This window comes from Notamacropus eugenii, chromosome 2 (assembly GCF_028372415.1).
Source record: "Notamacropus eugenii isolate mMacEug1 chromosome 2, mMacEug1.pri_v2, whole genome shotgun sequence".
Taxonomy (NCBI): Eukaryota; Metazoa; Chordata; class Mammalia; order Diprotodontia; family Macropodidae; genus Notamacropus; species Notamacropus eugenii.
This window is the reverse complement of record NC_092873.1, coordinates 389,543,707-389,564,806: the sequence shown is the minus strand read 5'-3', so window position 1 is coordinate 389,564,806 and position 21,100 is coordinate 389,543,707. Positions and strand designations below refer to the sequence as shown.

Sequence of the window (21,100 nt, the reverse complement as noted above, 5' to 3'; positions counted from 1 at the left end):
ATGTGCCAAACCCCACTACACTATGATCAAAACTTTTTTTTGAAATCTCTCTTCACCCCCGAAAACATTCCCATCTTCAGTACTCAAAAGCAAATGACTTAACCTCCAATTTTATTAAGATGATTTAGGAATTCACTCCTTGAGACCTCAAAATTTCTCAATATCATCACTTTCTCTTTGATTGTATCTATGTCATTACTTTCCTCAAAAATCTTTAGTGCCCCATTGCCTATTTTTTTTTAAGATTAAGTACTCCCTTCTTCCCAACTTCCCTAATATTGTATTAATGGAACCGATATTTCTCCAGTTGCCCAAGCTTATCACTTAACTGTACTTCTCAACTCCTCACTTCCACTTACCCCACATCTCCAATTTGTTGTCAAATCATGTCATTTTTTTTTTTACCTTTACAACATCTTTCTTATACATCTCTTTCTTCCCACTCACATAGCAACCATTCTAAAACAGGCTCTTATTACCATGCACATGGACAAATATTCTTCTATTGGTCTTCTTCCCTCAAATCTCTCCTCATCTAATGTTTCCTCCAGACAGTTCCCCAAAGTGACCTTCCTAAACCACAAGTTTGGTCATATCACCCTAGTACTCGCTGAACTCCAATGACTCTTCACTCCCTCCAGGTTCACATATCAGGTATTTTATTTGATAAGCAAGCCCTTCACGATTTGTCCCTTTCTGTCTTTCCAGTCTTCTTACCCACTAGTTCCCTTCATATACTCTACAGCCTAGCTACAGGGTTGTGCTTTGCACACGGCAGTCAATATCCAACTTTTGGACCTTTGCCTGGAACACTCTCTCTCCTTACCTCTATCTCCTGGCTTTCCTGGTTTCTTTTAAGACTCAACTCAAAGTTTACCTTCTACAGGTTCTTCTTCCTGGTTCCTCCAGCTGTTAGTGCCTTCCCTCTCATCTTCCATTTATAGTTTACAAGCAGCTAGTAAACAAAACTATCTCACCACATGCTCTGATTCAAATGTGTCTGGCAAATGAGGTTTAGAAATGTCTATTTTGGAAGACTGCCCCTTCCTGTACCCATGTCGCTAACTGGGGAATGTGGTAGTTGTCTTCTGGTTAAGAGGAGAAACTGGCAGGTGGGCTAAACCATGTTGAGGGTAACCAAAAGGTCCCAAACCCAACAGGAACTTAGAGGGGTGTCTGCCCCAAGCATGTGAAGACTTTCCTTGGTGGAATGTGCAGGTAAGAAAAATTTGTTCCAACAACCATGAGGGTGGTTGAAGCAGGTGCTATGGAGTTCTTAGAGCGTGGTCAGACATCAAAGATGCCAAGGTCATCCCCTGCTTCCTGGGTCATTGACAGCCATCCTGAGTTTAGTTTTGCCACTGGACTTCCATGACTCTAGAAGAGAGAGGGAGGCTGACAATTTTGTGCAACTCTGCCTTGATTAAATCCAATTTACGTGCAAATCAAGACATCACCCTTAAGTCACTGGTCCTCTTTGACAACAACGAGAAGATACAGCTTGTATGGATAGAGTTCTTTGCCTGTTGTCTCAAGTTCTTTGAGAACAGGTACTGTGTTTTTGTCTTTCTTTGTATCTTCAGTGCTTGCCAATTGACTTACTAAATGATGTGTGATCAGACCTGTGATTTCAAAAGTATAAGAAACTTTCAGCAAAGAAAGTAGGTGGTCAGATGACTTACCCAGGATCACACAACCAGTATACATTGGAATAGCATTTGAATCTAGGCATTTTTGACTCCCAGACTGACTTTTTCTTCCTGAAGCCACACTCTGTTTTTTCACCCTATTGACTTCCAGTAAAATTAAAACTTACTGTCTTTCCTCCACACATAGCCTTGTGTTATATTTAAGATGCTATTGTTCAAATGGTTTCTCCTTTCTCTTATATTCCCTTGAGTTCTTGAATCCATTTTTTTTAAAGCTCATCTTTTTTTTATAATTTTTTAATGTAATTTTAAGGCAGTTGTATTTGACACAGGCTTTAAAGGATGTATAGATAGGTCTATGATTCCAAAGAGATTACAGGTTTGCCTGGTCTAATGTCTAAATTTGTAAATTGGTTCTTCTACACAATGTTGAATCAGTCAACCCATACTCAGTTATTATGTACCATGTGGTAGTTATTTTCTTTTCACTAGGCACTGAAAAAAGAAAGACAAAAATCAAAGAGTCTCTGCCTTCAGACAACTTTTACTTTATTGGGGAAACAATATATATTCTTTTAAGCAAATGCAAAAATATATGTCAAGTAATTGTTTTTTTTGGTGGGGAGGAATAGCATCTGATGAGAGGGGGAATCAGAAAAAGCCTCATATAAGAGAAGGCCCTTGAGCTGAGCTTTAAAAGAAGTAGATTTTAAGTGACTTTTTGGAGGGATTGAAAGCATGAAGGACAATCTGCAAAGACACTGAGATAGAAAAATGGAATGTGGTATGCCAGGAACAGTAAGAAGGTGAGTTTGATGGGATCAGAGAATACTGAAAGGGTAGTAATTTATATAAAGCATGGAAATGTAGGTTAGAACCCCATTACAGGGGACAGTTAGTTCAACAGGAACAGTGTTATAAATAGGAGACATTCCTGGGAGGGCAAAATTTGTGCTACAAGAGGTTAAAATAGATCTTTATAAATACCTGAGACATAGAATCTTAATAATGGTGGAACAGAGCATACTGCTCAGGTACAAAAAGTGGCTTTGAAGTCCATCAAAATATCCTGTACAATGGAAATCCATTTTTTTAGTTTATCTCGACCTGTTTCTTCATTGGTGTAGGGATCACTTGGTGTGAAAACTCCCTCTACCAAATGATTACTCACAACAGATAAGTAACTTGTGGTTTTAGAGAGATGCCTGATGGCACTGAGAGTTTAAGGGGTTCATCCATGGCATGGCATGGTGGAGCAGGCCTGTAATCCTAGGCACTGGGGAGGGTGAAGCTGTTGAATATCTTGAGCTCCAGAGTTATGAGCTGTAGTGGGTGAAGCTGATCAGGTGTTCACACTAAATCTGGCATCCATATGATGAGCTCCCAGTAAATAGAGGACCCAGTTATCTAAGGAAGGATGAGCCAGGTCTGAAGTTGTTGTTGTTCAGCCATTATAGTCATGTCTGACACTTGTTGACCCCATTTGAGGTTTTCTTGGCAGCAATATTGGAGTGGCTTGCCATGTCCTTGACTTGCTCAGGGTCACTTAGCTCGCAAGTGTCTAAGGCCAGATTATGAACTCAGGAAGATGAGTCTTCCTGACTCCAAGCCATGCACCCTTCTCCATTCTGTTACCTAGCTACATAAGGTCAGAAGTAGAAGAAGTCAAAGCTCCCCTACCTATAAATAGTAGAATCAGGCCTGTAAGTAGCCCCTATACTTCTAGATATAGAGAGACCTAGTATTCAAAATGGGTTGCTGTGACAGGGGACAGGGGAGAGGGGGAGAGAGAGAGAAGGGTGGGGAGGGCTGTGAGGCAGGAGAGGGGAAGGAGGGATGGAATGAGAGAGGGGGAGAGGGAAGAGGAGAAGGGGCAGAGATTTCCCATGGTCCCATAACTAGGGTGTGTTACAGATGCAAGTAGATACTGAATCTTTGGAAATGCAGTCCCTCTAGCCATTACGCTATGCTGCTTCTCAATGGTAATAAATATTAAATGAACGTAATAAAGTAAACATTATATTTGAAATAAAAACTTGACTAATTTCCCACTACCACATTATTTTGGAATGATATTGACATTATTCAATAATTAATCAAAATTACTAAGATTATGCAATTTGGTGAAGGTAAACAGATCGACATTCCCTGGACAAATGCTGTTGGGGCTTAAGCTTTAGGTTTGTATTTGTCTCCAATCATTTGATTCACATCTAAGTTATGAAATCAGTTGAACTATATTACAGGACAGCTCTCTGGTGTTGTAATAGGGTTTGATTAGAATGTATTAATGATATTTTGGAGAAGGTATGTTGATTGGAGCAACTATATGGGATATGCCTTTAATCTTCTGTCTTCTCCTTTACCTTTGAACTCCAGAGACAGTTTTATTTGAGCAAAACCAAACTCATTTTATCAAATCAGAAGTAACTGCATAATATAAGCCGTAAATTTATGTCTTTGGAAACTTGGACATCTGGACAGAATGAATGTAGATTAACGAGACCTGACTGTACTTTGTACTGTGGTGACTTGGTATATGTGGCAGGCTGATCAAAGGACTCCGCTGTAGCCTCTCTCCTTGAGATACTGAATGAAGCAAGAGCTCTGGTTGATAAGAGCATAGTGAACCAAGTGCATTGTAAATAAGGTTTTTCCAGGAATACTAAAAATCTCAGCTTCTGATGGATGGATGTGTAGGCAAGCAGAATTTTAATTAATCAGACTCAGATTGGGGATGTGAGTAGAGATTTGTGTACTACAGATAGAGAGGAAATCATGCATGCTTGAAGTGAGCCTCAGTGGTAATTATGTATTACTTACCATATTCATCACACACATAATTTAGTAAATGGGTTGTCAATGAGCTAGGGATCGTACTAAATCCATGCACTATGGGAGTTCATGACACTGATGTAAATGGGAACCTAGAATTACGTCTGGGATCCCTTATTTCTGGGATCCTAAAAGTCAATCAGTCTAGTAAGTGGGGTGAGAAGTTAGTATGGCAGGGACATCTCTTATTTACTCCATAACAATGAGTTATTTAACTCTTAACTTTGTCCTCTATGTCTTTGTTCATATATGTATTTACATTTATTGTAATTTAGCATAGATTCACAAAAGTCAATAATTATACCAACAGATGGCACATGTGTAAATACTTGCCAAGTGAGATCTTTTTTTCATCAAATGCCTGAAATTAGCATTTTGGGAAGATGTGGAATAATTAGAAGGCATTCCATGCCCTCATAGAGCTGACAATCAATGGACAACATATCTATTAAAGCCTTATGCAAATAAAAGATTTGTTGTTGTTCAGACATTTGGGGTTTTCTTGGCAAAGACACTAGAGTGGTTGGCCGTCTCCTTCTCCAGCTCATTTTACACATGAGGAAACTGAGCTTAGATATTTTATCTTTCATGGAGAGTTCAGTTGAGGAATGTGTCATATACATTCATGTGGCATTTATTCATTTAGCCTGTACAAAGAATAACTTTGTACTTGCTTTCAATTGTCTAGTTGGGAAGACAAGACATATTCACATAAAATCATCATCTAAAATTGTAATATGGTTACAGTTTAAAAGATTAGGTAGAAATTTTCTCCATTGGTTTAGATTATGACCCATCTATGCCTTCTTATCCTGCTCTGTCTTCTTCCACAGATCTTTCATAGAGGATCTACCCAATGCATTTGGAGATGTTCCTGTAGGTCTTTCATTTCATGTGTTGTACCACGTTTTCTATATATGATTGGCCTCTCTCCTTTTGTGGGGTCATCCATTTCCTCAATGATACCATGTAGGCCACTTCTTCCATCAAGGGATGGAGTGTACTACCTCTTACTTGTGCCTACCATGTTTCTCTATTGCTCTTTACATCATCCACAGTTTTGATTCTTTTTGGATTGTGAAGAACCATATAAGATCATTGGGAGAATACGTGCATTAAAAAGATAGGCTTTTGATCTGGAAGGTGTGTGTGTGTGTGTGTGTGTTTGAGATTTAGTAAAAGTTCTGCCCAATTTCCAAAATGCAATGTAGCTCACTCTGTTCCTATTAAATTCTGGGTCCAGTGGCTTGTTCATCTTCAATGCCTATACTTGATAGATGAACCAATGTTCTGGTCATACAACTGTATGTCATGGTCTTGACTACCCATTTTTTATGTTTTTTTCCCCTGTATGTATCTTTTCTCTTTCTCCTCTCTCTCCCCCACCACTGCCTTCACTTTCTTCCTCCTTTCTTCTCTCTCTCAAGAATGGTTCATTTTTTTTTCCTTCCCATCTCTCCCCTACCCACCCCAATAAAAAAGAAAGGAAAATTTCCCTTGTAACAAATATGCATAATCAGTCAAAACAAATTCTGGCATTAGTCATGTCCAGAAATGTATCTCATTTTTCATCTTCAGTCCATCATGTCTGTTTCAAGAGGGGTAAATGCTTCATTATACTGGAATCATACTTATTCATTGCATTGATAAGAATCTTTAGGTCTTTCAAAATTGTTTATCTTTATAATGTTATTATATAAGTTGTTCTCCTGATTCTGTTTACTTCATTCTGCATCAATTCATACAAAACTTCTCAGGTTTCTCAGGAAACAGCTTTTTAAATATTTTTTTATGGTGCAATGGTATTCTATTACAATTTTATGTTATAATTTGTTCAGCTACTCTCAAATTAATGGAAACTCCCTTAATTTTCAGTTGTTTGCCACTATAAAATGAGTAATATAAAGAGTAAATGCAAATATTTTTGTATATATGAGTCTTCTTCCTCTTTCTTTGATCTCTTTAAGAAATAGTTGGCTGGTCATTTTTTGAATAATCATGAATCTCTTTAACGAAGTCCTGATGTAATCACTATAATGTCATTCAAAAACAGGAGCAAAGGGAAGACCTTTTCATTTGTTCTACTAAAGGACAACCTGCACTCTGGTGAGCACATATCTTTCTGTTTTATGTACTTTTTGATGTTGATAATCCAATAGTTACAGAAAAGTTATTTCTGTGATCACATTTAAGGAATTTTATATGATCTTAGCATATGCATGACAGAACCAGTGACAAAGCAGAGCCTTTCAGTCTGTGGGGCAAAAGATTTAAAAAAAAAATTAAGAAATATAGCAGGATCTAGTATTCTCTGCACTTTTATTTTTTTTAAAGTTATTATTAATGTCTTGCTTCTTACGTCACCATAGATATCCCATTTTTAAAATTAGTTCTTTTAGAGCTAGATCTATTTCCTTTTCTGAGATTAAATTATTAAAGATTCATCTCTGTGACCTGCTAGAGTGAATGAATGAATCACACAACCAATCTAGACAGTTCTGAAGTTCAGATCTTTGTAGAGAGTCTTCATATATCAATAATTACTTTATGTAAAAGGTATACAACTGAATGTACAGTCTATAAAATAGCAGGTTACTTCCTGGGTAAATATTCTAGGCAAATGCTAGACCAAAAGAGAGTAGCTTTATTTTGTTTTGTTTTTAAAGTGAACGTCTTCATCTGGCGGCTGATCAAGTCTCAAAGCTCACTTTGCTCCCATTGGACGTCTCAGCATACACTCCCTTTCAAACAAACTACTGCTGGATTGTCTGTTAGTTGTGTTGTTATGCATAGTATATGTACAAGGCCTCTTTCTTTTGTAAATGCAGAGCCACAGATCTGTCATCTCTTTCTTGAAAGTGGCAGGTTTAAGCCAGAATCATCACAGAGTGAGATAAAGATAAATAGGGAAAGTCATTATTGATGTTCGTAACTGCATACTGGTGCCTGAGCAGATCCAGAAACAGACTGGACACTGCTAGTCTCCAGAGAGCTGTATGCACAGATGTCCTTCCCAACCGGCACTGAACTCTGCCTCCAACATTCCTTCCCTCCAGTGGTAAACATGGGATGCCTCTCCCATCCAAGCACCTAAAACACATGGCCATTTCACAATCAGTCTCTTGGAAAGCTTTCATTTGAGATGGTTTTTTTTTTGCCAACTTTTAGAAGATAGATCAAAGTAAAGTTGTTCCTCAAAGCAGCCAAAGAACAGCAGACGTCAGAACGTTTAAACATGATTGTTGGCAGTAAGAGGGAGAGGATGACGACATTTATTTTTTACTTTCTTAAACAAAGAGATTTACTCACTCATCATAGTGTAGTGGAAAGAACACTAGATTTGGAATTGGGGAGCTTAGGGTCAAATCCTAGTCCTACACTAGTGAGGTGTGTGACATTGGGCAGGTCTTAGTGTACTTCTCTGGGCCTGAGTTTCTTATATAAAATGAGGAGTGAGACTAGATAACCTCTAACCTCCCTTCTTAGCTAAATATTTCTGATCCTAAGATTTGGAGGCATAGCAAAAAAGATGAGATTGTACTGTACAACTCTGGAAAGCTACCCTTCCAAGCTTCCCACCAAGGAACCCCAAGGACCCCAGGAAGGGTCTTGTTTTTAGGGGATAGCCTTCTGTCTGATCCAGAGCTATCTTCTTTTCTCCAGAATCAACAGATTCTTTGGATGGGAAGGTGAAGATGTCACCCTATCAGAACTAGGAACAAGGAAATGGGACTTCCTCTGAAGATAGGATGATTTTTCTGTCATTGTTCAGTTGTTTCCGTCATATCAGACTCTTTGTCACCTCGTTTGGGGTTTTCTTGACAAAGATACAATTTTCTCCTACAGTTTCTGAAGAAGAAAGTCTAGTCTAAATTCTGATCCAATTCCTGTCCCTCCTGGGGTCCTTCCTGCCAGTTACCCTATTCATTATTTACAAAAATAATCTGCCCATTTTTCCCGCTATGGTTTACTTAAAAATCTCAGGCATGCAGCCTTATCTTCCTTTAAACTCCTTAGGGCTACCTCCATCATTGTTCTTAGCAGCCATCTAAGCTGAAACCTCCAGCAGACCCACACCTAGAGTGAAGCAGTGGAGACTTTGTCCCCAGGTGCCAAAATTGAGAAGGTGTCGATAGCACTTACAATCCTTCAGCAGCACCTACCTAACAAGAATTATTAGGCAACACTTCAAGAAATGACACATAAAGATTTCAGAGAAATACAAAAAGACATAAAGAAGGCAGCATGGTACAATGGAAAGAGGTCTTGAGTCAGGGGACTTGTGTTCAAATCCAACTCCTGATGCTCATAAACTATGTGACCTTGAGAAAGTCTCTTAAACTCCCTGTATCTAAGTTTCTTTATATGAAGAATGAAAGGATTATACTAGATGGCCTCTGGGGTCTTTTCTAGCTCTATATCTATGAATCTTTGGGTGAGCTTCTTCAATAGCTGAAGAGCACCAAGAAACTTCCTTATTCATCCTGGCACTGAGCTGGTCATCTATTCTGTGCTGCTACACCAGCAACACTTATTTGATTCTGATGGGCCAGCTGGTCACACTCCTTTGACTTCCCATTAACCACCCTGCTCACCTGTCCAGTGAGGAACTCAGCCCCACATCTCCTTTTCCTATATTGAACTTCTATCCTTGTGCCCAGTTTCCTGGCTTTGCCCCATGCTGACCTGAATTTTTCATCCATTCATACTTTCAAATTGTTACCACTCTTATAAGCATGGACCACACCCTTTAACCATCCCAAATATCTTCTTCTTGTTTTCATTTCATTTCAGTCATGCCTGACTCTTTGTGTCCCTGTGTGGGGTTTCTTTGGTAAAGATACTGGAATGGTTTTCCATTTTCTTCTCCAGCTCATTTTACACATGAGGAAACTGAGCAAAGAGGGTTAAATGACTTACCCAGAGTGACACAGCTAGTAAGTGTCTGAGGCCAGATTTGAACTCAAGTCTTCCTGACTCAAGGTCCATTGTTCTATCTCCTTTGTCACCTAGATGCCTTCATAAAAGCTGCAGGATATAAAGTCAACTCACGGAAATCATCAGCATTTCTATATATTACCAACAAAGTTCAGCAGCAAGAGATAGAAAAAGAAATTTCATTTAAAATAACTGCAGTTAATATAAAAAATTCTTGGGAGTCTACCTGCCAAAACAAATCCAGAAATTATATAAACATAATTACTAAACACTTCACATAAATAAAGATAGATCTAAACAATTAGACAAATATTAATTGCCCATGGGTAGGCCAAACCAATGTAATAATAATTACAATCCTACCTAAATTAATTTACTTAGTACCATTCCAAGAAAACTACAAAAATGATTTTATAGAACTAGAAAAAATGATAACAAATTCATCTGGAAGAACAAAAGGTCAAGAATATCAATGGAATGAATGAAAAAAGTGTGAAGGAAGGTAGCTTAGCTGTACTCAGATCTCAAACTGTATTATACAGTGGTAATCATCAAAGCAATCTGGTACTGGCTAAGAAACAGAGTGGTAGATCAGTGGAATAGATTAGGTACATAATAAACAGTGACAAATGTGTTTGACAGTAATCCAGTATTTGATATACCCAAACTTTTGGGACAAGAATTCAGAAAAATGGCTGGGAAAACTGGAAAGTAATTTGGCAGAAATTAGGTATAGATCACCATCTCATGCTGTATGCCAAGATCAGGTCGAAATGGGTACATGATTTTGACGTAGAGGGTGATATCATCAGCAAATCAAAGGAGAATATAGTTTACCTGTCACATCTATGGATAAGGGAAGATCTTTGACTAAATGAGATAGAGACCATTACAGGATGTAAAATGGATAATTTTGATTACATTAAATTGAAAAGGTTTTGCACAAATAAAACCAATGCAGCCAAGATTAGAAAGAAAGCAGAAAATGGGGAAAAATTTTTAGAACAAATTTCTCTGATAAAGTTCTCATTTCTAAAATATATAGAGAACTATATGAGTCATTCCCCAGTTCATATGTAGTCAAAGGATATGACAGGCCATTTTTGGGTGAAGAAATCAAAACTATAAACAGTCATATGAAAAAATACTCTAAACCACTATTGATTAGAAAAATGCAAATTAAAACAATTCTGAAGTACCACCTCACATCTTTCAGATTGACTAATATTACAGAAAAGAAAAATGACAAGTGTTGGAGGGGATGTGGGAAAATTGGGACACTAATGCACTGTTGGTGGACTTGTCCAGCTATTCTGGAGAACAATTTGGAACTATGCTCAAACTATGCTATAATACTGTGTGCATACCCTTTGACCCAGCAATACCACTGCTATCTCTGTATCCCAAAGAGATGGGAGGTGGGGATGGGGAAAGGAACTTTATGTACAAAAATATTTATAGCAGCTGTTTTTGTGGTGATAATGAACTAGAAATTGAGGAGATACCCATCAATTGGGGAAAGGCTGAACAAATTGTAGTATGTGATTGTGATGGAATACTATTGTGCTATGAGAAATGGTGAACAGGATGCTTTCAGAAAAACCTGGAAAGACATGAAATGATCTAAAATGAAGTGAGCAGGACCAGGAGAACTTTGTATACAGCAGTGTTGTATGATGATCAACTGTGAATGAATAACTTAGCTATTCTCAGCAGTATAATGATCTAAGACAATTCAAAAGGAGTCATGATGAAAAAAGCTATCCACTCCCAGCAAAAGACCTAATAGAGACTGAATGCAGATGGAAGCATACTTTTTTTAATTTCATTTTCCTTTCTTTTCTTTTTTTGGCAACATGGCTAACATGGAAATATGTTTTGCATGATTTAATGTGCATAATTAATATCACATTTCTTGCCTTCACAATGGGTGGTATGACTGGAGGGAGAGAGAAAATTCAGAACTAAAAAATTTTTAAAAAAATGAATGTTAAAAATAAATCAATAATAAAAAAATTAAAGTCAATGAGAGACTATTTTGGTTTTATCTCGGTATCACCAATGCCTTGAATAGTTACTTACACATAAAAGGTATGTGTTGTTGTTGTTTTTTAAGTTTAAGGGGCAACAAGGCATAGTGCATAGAGAAATGGCTTTAGAATCAGGTTGTCCTTGGTTCAAATTCCACCTCTGGGACATGCTGGTTATGTGACCCTTTGAAAATTTTAGTGCTCCAAGCAATTCTCTTAGACCCTAACTAGCAGAACAGGTATCCATTTGCATTGATAGAAAGAGTTAATTACATGAATCAATTTTTAAAGGCTGGGACCTTTTACCTGAATATAGACATGCCCAGCCCACTAAATGGAATAGTTTGTATTTATATTTACATATCACTTCAGGTCCTTCCTTACAATAAGCCTGTGAAATAAGTACAACTGTTATTATATCCATTTTATAAATAAGAAAATTGAGGTTATGAAAGATTAAATTGCTTACCCAAGGGCACAAAGCAGATAAGTATCAGAGTTATGGCTTCCAGGAATAAGTCTTACTATGCTCTACCCCACTTAGACCATATCTGGGTTATTATGGGTTTTGGGTACCACAATTTTTAAGACAGCTGGTTCTCCTCACTGGTCCATGGCCTGGACTTCTATAAAGAACTAATTCTGAGTCCAGGATTACCTGTTACTGGCACTTACTTCTGAGTACCTGGGCCAAAAACCCATCTCTTTATCCACGACTCCCAGTCATGCTGAAGACCTCCAGTGATAGAACATGGTATAATAAACAGAATATAAGAGAAATGATTATTAATAATCAATAATTTAGGGAGATTCAGGTTTCTCCCTTTTTCTTTTATCTTCATTTCAAGACCTCAGTCTCTGAAGGTTGAGCTAACTTTCTCCTCTATCCAGACTTACCCCAAGTGGGGCAGCCATTGCGTTCTTTTCAGGTTTGGGTGAGGACAAATTCCTTGAATAGATTGTCCAAGGTTCAGGGTAACTTAAGAATTAAATGATATAATCAAAGTTCATGTTCAATGCCTCATTGTAGTATTCATTCTCTCATTAATTGTTAACCAATCAGAGTTGATTGCCACCCTTGGGAACATGCCTCTTCTGATGGTTGGGCATATAAACCATGAACCTGCTGCCATGATTGTCTTTGATCTAAGAGAGAGAGATGGCCACATGACCATTCTTCAATTAGAATGCTGGCATTATCAATAAAAATGATTAAATTGCTCAGAAATTATATCTCTTGAAACTTTTTAAATGCCACAAGTACCAGACTTAGACTCAATGCTCACCTCTGACACTTACTAGCTGTGTGATCCTATAAGTAATTTCCTTAACCTCTTTGAGCCTCAGTTTCTTAATTTGTAAAACTGGGAGATATTCTAATAGGTTATATTCTCATGACTGTGGCACTTAGGTTGTGGTGACTGAGTAAGATTATGTATAGAAAATATTTTGCAAACCTCAAAGCACTATATACATGTCACCTATTATTATGTTCCAAGGAAGTATATCACCAAGGCAATATTCACAGCACCGAGGGTGACTATGAATATGCTGGCATAGTTCTGAATCACAAAGTGTAACAGACTCTCCATGTAGAAGGCAGAAGAAAACCATTTATTCAGAGACCAGAAAGCCAAATCCCAACACCAAAAAGCCAAATCCATCATAGTAACCAAGAAGTTAATACACATTAGTACTTCAGGGGACAACTCCAATCCCAAGCCTTCTCTCCCTGCTGGGGCCTTCCCACAAACAAATACTCACAAGGCTAGCTGTGCCTGCCTGTGTCCTCTTTTTCCTCTACCCTAACTGCTCTCACAACTTCCTTCCAGCTCTGCTCCACCCTTCTTGTTCCACAAGTTCAGCAAACTCTTCTCACCACACATGACTTAGGCTTCCATGAGATTTAAGCAGGGCACATGAACCTTTTAATAGGTAGGAAAGATCTTCAAATTAAGCAAAAGTACATTAACAATACAGGAAGTCTCTTTCATTTTTAAACAGCTTAAATAGGAAATTCTCCCTTATATTGGACATAAAATCTGCCCCTCTATAACTTTACCTGTTGGTTTTCGTTCTGTCCCATGGGGTCAAGCTGAATGAATTTTATCCTTCCACATGACAGTCTTCTAAAGAAGTTCTATGACTCCAGGTTAAGAGCCCTTTCTCGATGATATCTAAATTTTCTTCTGGTATCAGATCCTCTGATCTTATAAAGAGAGAGATAGACAGAGACAGACAGACACAGTGACACAGAGACAGAGAAATAAGATAAGAGAAAAACAGAGTTATGGTAGTTCATATGAGGTCCTGAATCAGTATTGATGCTTATCATTTAAAAAACTGTAAGGTATGGTATATAGGTAAATATTTTAAAAAGCAATTGGGGGAGTATGTATGACATTTTAAAGTATGACCTTTAAATATTACTAATATCTCCTCCATTACCTTCTTAAATCTAGACAATCAAGAAAACAATAAACCAAGCCCTAATTTGTAACTTTTGATAATTTCCAAAGTGTAAATATTCATATTAGCAGAAGCTGGCTCCAGTCCACCTCTGCCTGAGAGATTTTATATATGATCTGCACACACATGAAAACATATGTATGTAGACATACATACATAATATAGTCATGCACATAATTATACCTAGAGATAAATGCACATAGCAATGCATATATAATATACCAACATTTAAAAGTTTTATAGATATGCATGCTTCTGAATATTTGAATAAAATGATCATATTCTCCTGTAAGTATTTTATTCTTCAGACATAAACATCCTCAGTTTCCTCGACATTTCCTTACATATTATTTTTTTAAATGCTCTTTGTAATACCACAGTCGTAATTCCAGCATCTGGATCTATTCCAGCTTGTCAATATCTTGTTCAAATACAGTGCCAAAAAGCTGTCTGATCAGCAGAGAACACACATATAATTGGAAGTTTTGGTTTTGCAGTTAGACTGTAATTTCCTCCAAGTCAGAGATCTTATCATTATGTCTTTTGCTTTTTGACATTGTCCCATACAGACAGAAAAGAAGCTTGATGTGGTGGTTAAAGGGCTGACTTCAACACCAGAATGAGCTGGACTTAAGTCCTGCCCCTGATACCTACTGGTTGTTTGACCCTAGGATAGTTAACCTTTCCTTGTTATAAGAACCTCTCTAAGCCAAGAAAGGGCCTAAATTGGCTGAGGAATTCCCCTCACCTGGTAATTCTTACATCAATGAAATCAAGATGTAGTGCCCCATCTCAGATTCACTTTGCATTGTGCTGGATGGACATACAATAGGCACTCAATAAATTACTGATTTACTGAATAGTATTCCAAGCAAGACTCCTTTTTCAACTTAATCAGAAATTATTAATGACCTTCCACACACAAAGCACTGTGCTAAGCATTAGGGAATATGAAGATGAAATAAGATACTAAGGTAATAGTTTTTGCCCTCCAGAGACTTAATACTGAATGTGGGCAAGGGGTGGCACAAGGGAAGATGTGCAAACCAGTAATTAGAGCACAAAACAGAATGTCATAACAGTAAAGGACTGCTCCAAACAAAATGCTGTGAGACTATTTATGATGGAGATATTTTCACAGGGTTGGGGGGTAGGGCTACATAGAGGAGGTGACATATTAATTGGGTCTTGAAAGAAGGTGAAGATCAGGTAAAGGGGAGTTCCATTCCAGAAATGGGTGAGCCAAAGGACAGAGAGGGGAGAGGGCAGGATGAGGACAGAGGAGGGAGAGTAGGCAAGTTTGACTGGAATTTAGAGTATGCAAAGGGGAGTAGTATGAGATAATGTAGAAAAGGTGGCTTGTGAACAGATGAGTCAAATGCCAAGATTAGCAATTTATAATTGATTCGGTAGGCAATATGTAGCTGCTGCTGGTGGTACCCTGGACAGTTGCTTATCCTTTATTTTCCAAAAGGACATGATGGGTGATGACTTGCATGTGAATTGGATTTAAGTGAGGCAGAGTTGCACAAAGTTGCTGGCCTCACTCACTTGAGAGAGGAATGATGTAATCAGAGCAGTGCAGGGGTATGAAGGATTGACTGGACAGGGGGAGAAATGATGCAGAAAGTTAGGACGCTGGTCCCTAACTCCTCTAAAGGAGGGCTTTATTCTTCACACTTCAGTGATAATAAACATGTAAGAACATCTAAAGTATCCTTATATGCCCTATCTTACACATTGAGGGGAATGTGGGAAATCAGTTTCATTACATTATTCCATAGTAACTGTTGAAAGGGGTGGTTAAAAGTGCCAAATAATGATGGCCTACAACCTAGAAAGAGCAATGGACGTGGAGTCAGAAGACCTGGGTTTGAGTTCCAGTTTCAGCATTTATTAGCTGCATGAACTTGGATGAGTAATTTAACCTTTCTGGGTCTCAGTTTTCTGATCTACAGAATGGGAACAACACTTGCCTGACTAACTTCACTGGAAAGATCCATAAAATAGTTCTCATTTATGTAGCATCCTAAGGTTTGTAAAGTTGTTTTTTTTTTTTTGCAGCAGCCTTGTGAGTATAATTATTACTATTATCCCTATTTTACAAATGTGAAAACTGTGGCACTAAGAGGTTTGACCCATTCCTCAAGGTCATCCAAGTAGTAAATGGATGAGGTGGATTTGAAGCCAGGACTCCTGAAGCCAAGTCTTTTTTTTTTTTTTTTTTTATTATTCACCATATCATGATGCCTCTCAAATGAAGGGATATGTGCAAAGTGAAATTTTCACACCAATGCCTGGGAAGGTTTTGTTCTTGCCTGACCTTTGGTGAAATGACTAGGGAGAAAGTCTTTCTTGTTATTTTATGGAAAAGGAATTGACACAGGAAACAAAGAAACAGGCTAGCGACTTACAACCTGATTAACTAGGCACCACAATTATTATAATGTGGCACTATTAGAAAGTGTCCCCATTTTACAAATTCAGAAAATGAGGCTCAGAGAAGTTAGGAAATTTACTTATGGTCAATTAGTGTCAGAGATGGGCTGTGAACTTGTTTTCCAGAGACCTCCCCTGGTAATCTATCCACTGTCATGTTCAGTCACTGGAGGTCCTCACTGTGACTGGAGTAAAGAGATGGGTTGTTAGCCCCAGTACTCTGAAGTGGGTGCCAGAAGCAGGTAATTCTGGACTCAGGGCTTACTTATTATGTTCTAGGCAATGTGTAAAGTCCTAGAGATGCAAAGAAAGGCAAAGACACAGTTCCTGTCTTCAAAGATCTCACATTCTAATGGGGGAGGTAACCGGCAAACAAAAATGGATAGATAGAGAGATACATAGTAAACATATATCTGAGATGGAAGGGCAGTGAACTGGGAAAAACCTCCAACCAAAGACAGGATTTGTGACAAGTCCTGAGGGAAGCCAGGGAGGCCAGGAGGTAGAGGTAAGGAGCAAGAGAATTCCAGGCATAGCAAAGAGACCTGAGAGTGGAGATGTTGTGTTTTAAGAACAAGAAGGTTGGTGCGATGAGAGTGTAAAAATAGGAAAGGGCAAGGTTGTAAAGGGCTGTAGATTATGTAGAGCATTTAGTTTTTGCTCATGAAGATAATGGGGAGCTACTAGAGTTTATTGACGGGCACTTAGGTGTTACAGTGGATAGAGTGCCAGGTCTAGAGTCAGGAAGGCTATCTTTCTGAGTTCAAATCTAGTCCCAGATACTTCCTAGCTGTGTGACTCTGGGCAGGTCACTTAACCCTATATGGCTCAGTTTTCTCATCTGTAAAATGAACTGGAAAAGGAAATGGCAAACTACTCCAATGTCTTTGCCAAGAAAACCCCAAATGGGGCCACAAAGAGTTGGACATAACTGAAAAACAGCTGAATAATAACAAAAGTTTACTGAATAGGAGGTGACTTGGTTAGACATGTCCTTTAGGAAAAATCACTTTGGCAGCTGAGTGAAATATGGATTGGAATTAGGAGAGATCTGGAGCAGGAAGACCAGCCAGTAGACTATTGAAATAGTCTAACTAAGAGGTGATGAGATCTGAACCTGAATGGTGGCAATGTCAGAGGAGAGAAGGGGACATATGCTGACACTCATGTGAATGTAAAAATGACAAGTTTTAGCAACAGACTAGACATGTGGAGTGAATGCAAGAGAGAAGTTGAGGATAACATCCAGGCAGAAAGCCTGGGTGACTGGGAGGATGGTGGTATCCTGAACAGTTGCTCATCCTTTGTTTTTGAAAATAACATTATGGATGATGACTTGCATGTGAACTGGATTTAAGTGAGGCAGAGTTGCACAAAGTTGTCGGCCTCACTCTCTCTTCTTGACTCATCAAAGTCCAGTGGCAAGACAAGTCAGACCAATTGGTAATGGTCTAGGATGCAATGGATAACCTTGGTGTCTTCAATGCCTGACCAAGTTCCAAGCTCCACACGACCTGCTTCAGCTGCTTTCATGGCCACTGGAACAATTTGTTCTCATTCACCTGCTCTGCTGAGTGAAGTCTTCACATGCTTGGGGTGGATATCTCCCTAACTCACTGACAGGTTTAGGGCCTGTCTGCTGAGATGGTTTACCAGGAGGTGGCCACTGCACAGGCAACAGCTTCTTGGAGCCATAGATGAGAGTTAGGTGAATCAGGTGGACACAAAACCCTCACACCAGAGGTGCTCGTCCTCCCTGAACACTCCATACACCCCACCCTCAACAGTAATAGAAAGTTGGAAGAGAGGAGGATGAAAGATAATGGATTCTGTTTGGGATATTAAGTTTGAGATGCCTATGTGTTTGAGATGTCCAAAAGGCAATCAATGATGGAAGATAGGCTCTCAGGAGTGAGGTTAAGGCTGGATCTTCCACTATACTGCTTTTGGATTGCAAACCAATCATTCAACTTGTGTTTACTGACTGCTTCCTATATACCAAGCCATGTGTTAGACTTTGGTGGGGGAACTTGCAAGATGCATCTTATTTAAGTCTCTGCCCTCAAGGAGTTTATAATTTACTCAAAGCATGTCAATTCTATACATCCTCATGTGGTTCAGGCCCCTGGGACTGACCATAAAAATCTGATAGAGAAATTATTTATAGGGAGTGAAGATGGGAGATGCTAAAAGGATAGGAATCTAGTTATGGATAAAGTAAAATTTAATGTAACCAGTAGCTACTTTCAGGAATACATCAAAAATAAAAACTGAAAAAAGTTATTATGCTATAATATTAATATTAAATGGGGGTCTGTTTTAGATGAGCTTCCAGCATATGAAAGATCAGTGTATTATATTTGCATGTACAATATATAGATAGATACATATTTATACAAATTATATTCATTTGTAACCATTCAACCCATAAATATAAAATGTACATTGTATTTTGCATAATTTAGCTGTGATTTTGCTGCCTCATAATAAAATCACTTGGAAATTTTGGCTTGGAAGTCACACAGCCTCACCACTTCTAGAGAGAATTTCATTATGGCAGCTCAAACAGGTTCAGTTCAGTCAGTAAGCATATATTAGTGACCTGCTCTGTGCCAAGCATGTACTAGGCACGGAGATATAAAGGCAAAAATGAAACAGGTCCTGTCCTCAGGGAAAGTATATTCTAAAATAATAGGCTTATTATTCTTTACCCGGTCTTTTTTTCCTAACTTGGAAAAAAGAAATTCTTTTTTCCTTTCTTCCCATGCAAATGATCTTTAAATGTTCATAGTCCATTAATAGACTGTATTCTAGCAGAAGTATAAGCTATATATGAACTTAGATTAGAATTAGGATCTATATATTAAAGTATAATATCCAAGCACACACATATGCTACTATAAGCTTCTGGTGGATAGGGGCTATTTCTTTTTTAATTCCTCTGTCCCTTGCACCTAGCAAAGTAGCTCTGTGCATATGAGAGAAAGTAATCTAAATACAGCAAATTGAAAGTGGTACCTTACTATAGATATCTTAGAGTTAGAAGCTTTCTGGGGTGTTTAAAAATTGCTCATGTACACATGTATGTATACATATACATACAAATGTCTTTAACTCTGACACATTTTCACAGTGTTTGAAAGCTGAACATGCTGAGTTATTCTTTTTAAATACCAATTAAACCTACCCACTGTTACCACAGATCTACTGTCTCCCTTAATATCACTTGTTTATCCATCCTCTACAATGTGTCTGCTAGTTTTATGAGCTTGTGATAAGAAAAATTCAAACTCTTAAAAGTATTTCTGACTTCTTAGGGAATGTTTGTGAGGATGGGCTAGAATGCTAGTCCTTCCTGAGTATCTTTGAAATCCTCCCTGGTAATCTTCTTTAGCTGATAAAACATAAAAAAGAGGGAAGGAGAAGGTATTCTTGGAAATGTTTACCAGAAACACATGCAGTTACCAAGTAGATCACACTTGCATCACACACTCAATGGTCCAGCCAAGTAGAACTGGTTTAATTGAATTTCTCTGCTTTTGAGCCTTCTTTCCCCCATATATAGGATACCCTCCATTTCTGCCTGTTGACATCCTATTCATTCTTCAAAATCTAGTTCAAATGCCTCCATGAATCTCCCCCACCCAGTTAGAAGACATCCCTCCCTTACATGACCTCATACTTTGTATTGTCACTTGAGTATGACATGCCTAGCATAATGCATAGAGAATTCTATGTAACCATAGACTCTGAGCCTCAGTTTTTTTTTATTTGTAAAATGGGGCTAATAATACTTATGCTATTTATCTTAGTTGTGAAGAAAGTGCTTTGTGAACCTTAAAATATTATATAAATGTGAGTTACTGTTATTTTTCATCTCTGTTCATCTTGTCATTCCTCCCATTAAGGATCTTTGAGGGCATAGAGCAGGTCTTATTTATCTATGTAATTCCCCCAGAGCCTAGCACAGTGCATTTGAATTTGTCGTTCAGTCGTTTTTCAGTCATGTCCAACTCTTCATGACATCATGTGGGATTTTCTTGGCAAAGATACAGGAGTGATTTGCTGTTTTCTTTTCCGGCTCCTTTACAGATGAGGAAACTGAGGCAAACACAGTTAAATGACTTGCCCAGGATCATACAGCTAGTAAATGTCTGAGGCCAGATTTGAACTCGGGAAGACTCATCTTTCTGACTTTAAGCCAAACATTTTATATACTGCACCATCTAGCTATCTGTGCTTTAAATAAAAGGTGCTTAATACATGTTTGTTGTAAGCATGTTTGCATAGATGATGAATTCCAGTCTTCTTATAGTTTTCCCCCTCCTGATTAATCCAGTGACACTTGTCTCTTTGTTGTTTCTCATGACCTCTGTGAATTTCCCCTGGTTATCCCCATGCCTGGAATGCTCTTCCTCCTCATATCTGCTTCCTAACTTCCTTCAAGTCACAGCTAAAATCTCATCTTTGGTAATATGCTTTTCTGGTCTTCCTTAATGTTAGTGCCTTCTCTCTGAGACTATCTCCAACTTTACCCTGTATGCATCTTGTTTGTACATAGCTGTTTGAATATTATCTCCCCCAACTAAATTGTGAACTCTTTGATGGCAGGAACCATTTTTGCTTTTCTTTGTATCTCTAACACTAAGCACAGTGCTTGGGACATAGTAGGTACTTAACAAATGCTTATTGACTTGGCCTAACTTATAAGAACACTGTAATGGAACAGTGAAATATGAT

At 38.2% G+C, this 21,100-nt stretch overlaps 1 long non-coding RNA gene across 1 annotated transcript in view; it reads right to left on the bottom strand.

Moving 5' to 3' along the window:
- Positions 1 to 6,786: 6,786 nt before the first annotated feature.
- LOC140529079 (uncharacterized) overlaps positions 6,787 to 21,100 on the bottom strand; it is an 18,173-nt gene continuing 3,859 nt past the window's right edge. Inside the window, exons 2-3 of the long non-coding RNA XR_011975414.1 lie at positions 13,515 to 13,661; positions 6,787 to 7,574 (exon numbers count right to left, since the gene is read on the bottom strand). This is a non-coding gene — a long non-coding RNA (uncharacterized lncRNA). The remainder of the gene's footprint in view (positions 7,575 to 13,514; positions 13,662 to 21,100) is intronic.